The sequence below is a fragment of the Canis aureus genome, chromosome X (assembly GCF_053574225.1).
Source record: "Canis aureus isolate CA01 chromosome X, VMU_Caureus_v.1.0, whole genome shotgun sequence".
In the NCBI taxonomy this organism is placed as follows: Eukaryota; Metazoa; Chordata; class Mammalia; order Carnivora; family Canidae; genus Canis; species Canis aureus.
The window spans coordinates 191,932-200,289 of record NC_135649.1 but is presented as its reverse complement, the minus strand read 5'-3'; positions in this window follow the sequence as shown (position 1 = coordinate 200,289).

The window sequence follows — 8,358 nt, the reverse complement described above, 5'->3', positions numbered from 1 at the left end:
TCAACACCCAGTGATGTCTAGGCTTAACTTGAATGAGTATTCAATGCCTCAGAGTACTCTATTGTTCTGGCCTGCCCAGACTTTGTGAGACAACTCTAGTTTTCCCCTGAAAGCTGTGCTACAAACCCAGCATAACTTATCCCAGCAGAGATCCTTTTGAGTAAAAGTATTCAGAGTGGCCATTGGATTTCAGGTGAGGTCAGAATATTGGGCCAGTGATCACAAGCACCATGGAGAGTCCTCCAAGGAATTGGCTCCAGGCCTGGTAGCTTGACCCAGGTAACCAGAGGGCAGAATCTCAGAAGGACAGGGGTCCCATCTGAGTTGTCAAATTTGTAATTGAACTCTTATGAGTTTGCTCCTTGGTGAGTTACAGGTAGAGACTACACCAGGAGGAGTTGTCACAGAAAGGAAACTTTATTTGCAGCAAATAAGGAGATTATGGGGAATAACTTTTAAAGCCATGACTCCTCGAGTGATTTATTTCTTCTAGAGTGAGCCCTTTTTTCAACTGGGAGAGGAAATCTATGATAGGACCTTAGTATCCCTTCAAGTTCTTGCTAGGTATGCCAAGAATACAAGGCCCTGAGCACTCTTTGCCTCGGTCATTTCTCAGTGTTGTGTTTTCAGTGAGCAGCCTAGAGGGATGAGGTAATGTCTGTCCCTTAGACAAAGAGCAGTGGTTCCCTGTAAAAATGGCAAATACTCTAATCTCTGTTTATGTCCTGTAATACAGTCCACAGAATGTTTAAGGATCTATCTAGGAGTCTCATGTTTTTTTGTGAGTGTTCATGAACTAGTAATAGTAATAGTAATCTCAATTAGCTTGTAAGCAGAGTAAAATTCTAGACCTTCACAGTTCCTGACAGTTTTGATAATGAGGATGGGTGTTTGCAATGTTACAGGATATGAGAAGATTCTCCAGGGTGTAATAGAGAAATAACGCTTTCTCCCCACTGGTGAGAGGGCCAATGTGGGAATAAGGGTTCTCCCCTGCTCTAGCTGTTAATGAGCCCAAGAATTACAAAAAGCCACTCCAAGGATACTTTGATCATTGTTCAATCTCCTTTGGGCAGGAGTTTGTAGGGATGTTATCATGACAATGGGGCAGCAAGTCCTGGGGCTCCAACCAAAATGCACTATGTGCTGTGACTGCTGAGTCAAAAGGCCTTTGATGATAAGGTTATAGTATCAGCAGTGAGAAAATAGAGCTCTGAAGGGGAGCAAAACATGGGAAGTTCATTTGTTGAGCCTAGGTAGGTAGGTGTTCACTTGAAAATAAAAGTAAATATAAAGAAACTTCTTTCTCACTCTACACTCTCTGATCACTTTTTTCCATCCCAATCTCAAGTGATTTAAGAAAAGAAGACCAGTATACTGGGAAATTTGTGGGAAGAGAAGGACTCAAACTTTTATAATTGATATATGCACCTAAGTCATCATCTTATCTGGTCCTGTGGTGGTATTTAAAAACACTGAGGATTACAGGGTAAACTTGCAGCAACATTTGTGGGGACACCAAAGGGCAACTGGGCCTGTATCCTTGTAGATCTCTAAGAGATACATGGAGAAGAGGCAGCACCAAGTTGATCAAGGAGCGAAAGGGGGAAAAGCCTCCCTGTAGCGCAGCTTTATAAAAGATATCTACAAAAATATTGCAGCAAGCATCATATCTAAAAATGAAAGAATGAAGACTCCTAGGATCATGAACAAGGCAAGATTGCCAACTCCCACAATTTTTATTCAACATGGTACTGGAAATCCTAGTTGGTAGGTAAGGGAAGAAAAAGAAACAATACATATACTGATTGCAAAGGTAGAAGCAAACCCTTTATTCACAAATGACATGATCATATATCTTATGATCTTAATGAATCTATATAAAAAGCTATTTGAACTAGTAAGGTCACAAGACATAATGTCAATATACAAAAATCAACTGTGTTTCTATATACTAAGCAATGAACAATTGGAAATTGAAATTTTAAAATGTCATTTACAGAAGCATATAAAAACATTAACCATGGATGGGTTGGTTAAATAAAATATGTGCAATACCTGTACACCAAAAAATATAAAATGTGTTGAGATAAATAAACGGGAAGATATACCGTGGTTATGTATTGGAATGTTCAATATTTTTAAGATGTCGTGTTAATTTTCCATTGTGTAAGAGATTACCACAAACTTATGACTTAAAAATGACACAAATTTATTATCTCATAATTTATATGAATCAAGAGTTGAGGCACAAGTTAGTTAGGTCCTCTCTGTTCAGGGTCTCACTAGGCTGGCAGAAATCAAGGTGTTGGCTAGGGCTGTGATCTCATCTGAGGTTCAGGGTCTTCTTCCAAGCTCACTGGTTATTGAATTTAGTTCCTTGCCATTGTAGGACTGAGGATTAGAGAAAGAGTCGCTCTCACTCCTCTGAAGCGCTAGAGCAAATGGATAAGTTGAAGCTTTTCAGAGTAATCTAAAAATCCAATCACATTAAGCCATTTAAGTAGGACTATGAAGTGGGGACCTATTAGAGGTCTATGAAAAGCTTTTGCCTTTGTGTAAGCTGTGATTTCTTTGGGACTTAGTATCTAATGGTAGATCTGGGGCTGCTGTTGGTCAGGAAAGGAGATGGATGTTGAGCAGAAGAGAGCAATGACAAACTGGAATCTATAAGGCATCTCTGCATTTGTCTGTCACTGTATCAGCAGCAGATTTGTATTTTTTCAAAGATGGTTTCAACAATATTCCATCTTATATGCTCTTCTGCAATATTACTTTGTTACTCTCCCATCAGGAAGTACAGTCTATTTCTTACCCCCATTGAATCTGAGCCCTATATGTGACTGTTTTGACTAAAAGAATATGGTGTAAGTGAAATTATGGCAGTTCTAGGCACAGCATTTACATGGCATAAAACTTCTGATTCCTGCCTCTTGGGACACTCACTATTGATACATTCCCTTATAGAACTTTCATACTATAGAAGCCCAAGCCATATGGTGAGGCCATAAGTAAGTGCTATAGTCCACAGCCCCAGATAAGTTTCCAGGCAACAGCCAATTATGTGCATAAACCATCTTGGATCTTCAATCGACTTGATTTTTAAAATAAATCCAGCACCAGATACCATCTGAATGAAGCTGTGAAACCCCAAGTGAGAATCACTCAGGTGAGCTCAGTCAATTCACAGAATAATAAGAGGGAATAACAATTTTTCAGCCACTAAGTTTTGGAATTATGTAATAATAGATAATCAGAACAGCATCTAATCATGAAGCTTCTCCAAGAATTATAGCCATTGTTTCACTTCTACCTCCTAAATCTCACACAGATTCCTTTAACATGAAATCATTCAAATAAAGGGTTTCTAGGAAATGTAGTTTCAAGCTCTAATCAGTTGACAATAGAACACTTAGGATATTTGGCTTAGTTGTGTAACTTTGGCTCTTAGAATATGAATTTATATGACATAAGCAGAGTATTTAAATATATTTCCTGTCTGTTGGCTTTTTCTTCTACTTTTGCTCTCTGCCATGAAAAGAACCTGCCTTGAATAACCTCTAATGTGGTCATACAATGATAAGTGGAGCAGATTAGAATTGAACTTTCAGTCTGGGGTTGAATCTAGCCAAGCCCAGCAGAACTCAGCAGAACCATAGAGAACTAGCAGACCTGTGAACAAGAAATAAATACTTGTTGTAAGCCACTGAGATTTTTTTTTTAAGATTTTATTTATTTATTCATAGAGACACAGCTAGAGAGAGAGAGGCAGAGACACAGGCAGAGGGAGAAGCAGGCACCATGCAGGGAGCCTGATGCGGGACTCGATCCAGGATCTCCAGGATCACGCCCCAGGCTGCAGGCGGCGCTAAACCGCTGAGCTACCCGGGCTGCCCGCCACTGAGATTTTTTAAGCTCTTTGTTGCATGGCATTATTTCAGGCAATAACCATCTATTATAACTAGCGAATAAATGGAAAGAACCAAACATTTTTTTCTGCCTTTCTTGATGAACGTACTTCAGGGTAACCAAATAGTTGATGTGGATAAGTTCTTCACAGAAGAATCCCAGCTTATGGGCAGCCCATAGCGCCACCTTCGGCCCAGGGTGTGATCCTGAGGACCCTGGATTTAGTCCCACGTCGGGCTCCCTGCACCGAGCCTGCTTCTCCCTCTGCCTGTGTCTCTGCCTCTCTCTCCCTGTCATGAATAAATAAATAAATCTTTTAAAAAGTAATCCCAGCTTATAGATGCAAGAAGAATGATAGGCTATCACCATTTTGAAATATATAATTAAATGATACTTCTAAGCAGAGATCATCAAGAAATGCAAAAAATTATTAGGTGAAAAGTGGTTGGGTAAGTTTAAAATAGATTGATAAGGCTGTCAACACATAAACAAATTAATCAGTATTAACACCACAAAAAGACAACCAAGTATTATGTGTCTCCTGATGTGATGCAACAGGAAATACAAACAACATGACTTATAGCTTATTCTTGTTAAAATTATAATCTAAATCTGATAAGCTTCTATACCTAGCTACAGGAAATACAGGGGTCAGAGAAACTGGTAAGTGGTGATACAAGTTAATGAGTTGGGAACCCTGGAAGAAGTAAAATGACACCATGGGGAAGAGAATGCAGCAAAATCCAGAGTGTGGGAAATTTCCCACGAGAAGCAACTGATTTCTTTCACAAATACATTGAAAGGAAGGAGAAGAGAAATATAACCTATAGATTAAAGGAGATTAGAGACATAGCAATCAAGTCTGACTTATGTACATTGCTTAGATCCTGACCCAGACAACCCAACTGAAAAAAAAAAGTGTGGGAGACAACTAGAGAAATTTAGACATGATATTTGGTGATGTTAAGGAATAGCTATTATCCTTAGATGTGATAGTATATTTAGATGCAACTAGGGGACAGTTGTTATCTTTACATGTGGTATTGTGATTATGTTTAAAAATGAGTTCTTACCATTATGAGATATATACTGAAATGTTTATAGATAAAATGATGCATCTTTGTCTTGTTTCAAAATGGAAGGCAGTGGGTGGGGATGTAGATGAAACAAGATTGGCTAAGAACCTGGGTTTTTGGCTGGAGCAATTGGGTGCGTGATGGTACAGTCAGTGAGATAGGAAAGCCAGAGAGAAACATGTTTTGATTGGGATAAGGGGAGTGGCAGATCAGGAGTTCTGTTTTTGACACATTAGATTTGAAATGCCTATTGGATGTAGAAGTAGAAATATCAAGAAGAGGGATCCCTGGGTGGCGCAGCAGTTTGGCGCCTGGCTTTGGCCCAGGGCGCGATCCTGAAGACCCAGGATCGAGTCTCACATCGGGCTCCCAGTGCATGGAGCCTGCTTCTCCCTCTGCCTGTGTCTCTGCCTCTCTCTCTCTCTGTGTGACTATCATAAATAAATAAAAATTAAAAAAAAAAGAAATATCAAGAAGATATGAGAGTCATGTGCTCAGCTGAGAGGTTGTGCTGGAGATGTAACTTTGGGTGTCTCCAGATTCTGTAGTTTATACTCTCCCTATGTGAACTCATCTATCCACATGTCTTTAATACTTTCTAGATTAGATAGGAGCTGTTCTGTTCTTTACAGTTCTACTATTCCTATAGGGAGTGCCAATGTATTCAGACATTTTTAAAATTTTTTATTTATTCATGAGAGACACAAAGAGAGAGGCAGAGACATAGGCAGAGGGAGAAGCAGGGTCCCTAATGCGGGACTCGATCCCAGGACCCCAAGATCACACCCTGAGCCCAAGGCAGATTCTCAACCACTGAGCCACCCAGGTGTCCTGCCATTTTGGATAAGTTAGCAGTATGTATTAAGATTAAAATGCACATCATCAATGATTGAGCAATTCCACTTCCCTGTATCTACCCTATAGTTACATTTGTACATGAGCAAAAGCAGACATGACAAGAATACTCCCACAATCTTATTTGTAATAACTAAAATCTGAAACAACCCAATGCCCACTAAATTAGAGAATTACTAAATTTTTAAAAAGATTTTATTTATTCATGAGAAACAGAGAGAAAGAGAGGTAGAGACACAGGCAGAGGCAGAGGGAGAAGCAGGCTCCACGCAGGGAGCCCGACATGGGACTCAATCTCGTACTCCAGGATCATGCCCTTGGCTGAAGGCCGGCCCCCCATGGGAAATAAGTAAATGAAATCTTTTTTATTTTTAAGTAGGCTCCATGCTAGCATGGAGTCCAACATCAAACTTGAACTCACGACCCAGAGATCAAGACCCAAACTGACATCAACAGTCTGATACTTAACCTGCTGAGCCACCCAGGTGCCCCTAGTTTCTTTTTCTTTTTTAAGATTTTATTTATTTATTCATGAGACACACACACACACACAGGCAGAGAAGCAGGCTCCATGTAGGGAGCCCGACGCAGGACTCGATCCCTGGTCTCCAGGATCACGTCCTGGCCGAAGGCAGCGCTCTGTGGAATATTGTGCATCATCAGTTACAAAGAAAGTAGGATATCTCTGTGTATTGTAATTAAAAGATCTTCAACATAGGGGCACCTGGGTTGCTCAGTGGTTAAGACTCTGCCTTCAGCTCATGGGGTCATGATCCCAGGGTCCTGGGATTGAGTCTCACATCGGGTTCCCCACAGGGAGCCTGCTTCTCCCTCTCCCTGTGTCTCTGCCTCTCATGAATAAATAAATAACATCTTTAAAAAATCTTCAAGGTATATTGTTGAATAAAAAAATGCAAGTTGCAGAGGAATACTACTTTTATGTTGATAACTTTAAAAAATATGTGTTCGTGTGTATGTGCATTGTGTATACATATATATGTCTATTAAAGTTTAAAAACATTTCAAAACTATACAACAAACAGATAACATTGGGCATATTTGGGTATGATACTAATTTGGGTGGCTGGCAAAGAACTTTTAGGGGCCCCTGGGTGGCTCAGCGGTTGAGCATCTGCCTTTGGCTCCGGTCATGATCCCGAAATCCTGGGATCGGGTCCCCCATCAGGCACTCTGTGGGGAGCCCGCTTCTCCCTCTGCTTGTGTCTCTGCCTCTCTCTTGCATGTCTCTCATGAATAGATAAAAACTTTTTTAAAAAAGGAACTTTTAGTTTTATTAGTAATATTTTCACTTTATAATAAAAAAGTTTACATATTGCTTACAAATTCATCTTTAATATAAAAAAGTGAAGCAATCTCATGTAAGCACCTGCAATAAATAACAAATGACATAGTGAAATGGTTAGGAACAGGAGCTTTGGAGTAGGACTTCCTCGATTTACATCCTGGCTCTGCAATTTAGTGGCTGTGTTTGAGCAAGATGCATAAATCTCTATGTTTCTACTTCCTTATTTTTAAAATGGAGATAACAATAGTACTTGTTTCAAAGGGTTGTGTTAAAGTAGTATGTGCAAGAGGTTTATAAGACTGTGTAGCACATGGTCAGTGATCAATAAAGCTCTGCTATTTTTATTATTCAAAGAATTTATTTATTTATTAAATTCAAGTGTGATTAACATTCAGTGCTATATTAGTTTCAGGTGTACAATGTAATGATTCAACAATTCCATAATTATTCGGTATTCATCATGGTAAGTGTACTCTTAATCCCCTTCATTTATTTCACCATTAGTGAAATGCAAATCAAAACTACAATGAGATATCACCTCATACCTGTCAGAATGGCTCGAATAAAAAACACAAGAAACAACAAATGTTGGCAAGGAGGTAGTGGAAAAGGAAACTTCTTGCACTATTGGTGGGAATGCCAGCTGGTGCAGCCACTCTGGAAAACAGTATGAAGATTCTTCAAAAAATTAAAAACAAAATACCCTGTGATCCAATAATTCCACTACTGGGTACTTACCCAAGGGAAATGAAAACACTAATTAGAAAAGATATAGAAGCTCCTATGTTTATTGCAACATTATGTATAATAGGGAAGATATGGGAGTAACCCAAGTGTCCATACATAGATAAATGGATAAAGATGTGGTACATATATATATGCACAATGGAATATTACTCAGCCATAAAAAGAATGAAGTCTTGCCATTTGCAACAACATGAATGGATAATGCTAAGTGAAACAAGTCACTCAGAAAAAAACAAATACCATATGACTCCACTTATATGTGGAATTTATTTAAGAAATAAAACAAATGAGCCAAGAATTATTGTTATTATTTCCATTTGTTAATAGACTTCTGGTTTGGTATATTAAGGGTGTGTGGACATTATTCTTGTGAGTGATATGGTGAAATGTGGACTGAATGGTATTATTAGGATATTCATAGCAGATTCATTCATTAAATATTTTGCATACCTATTATGTTCATTT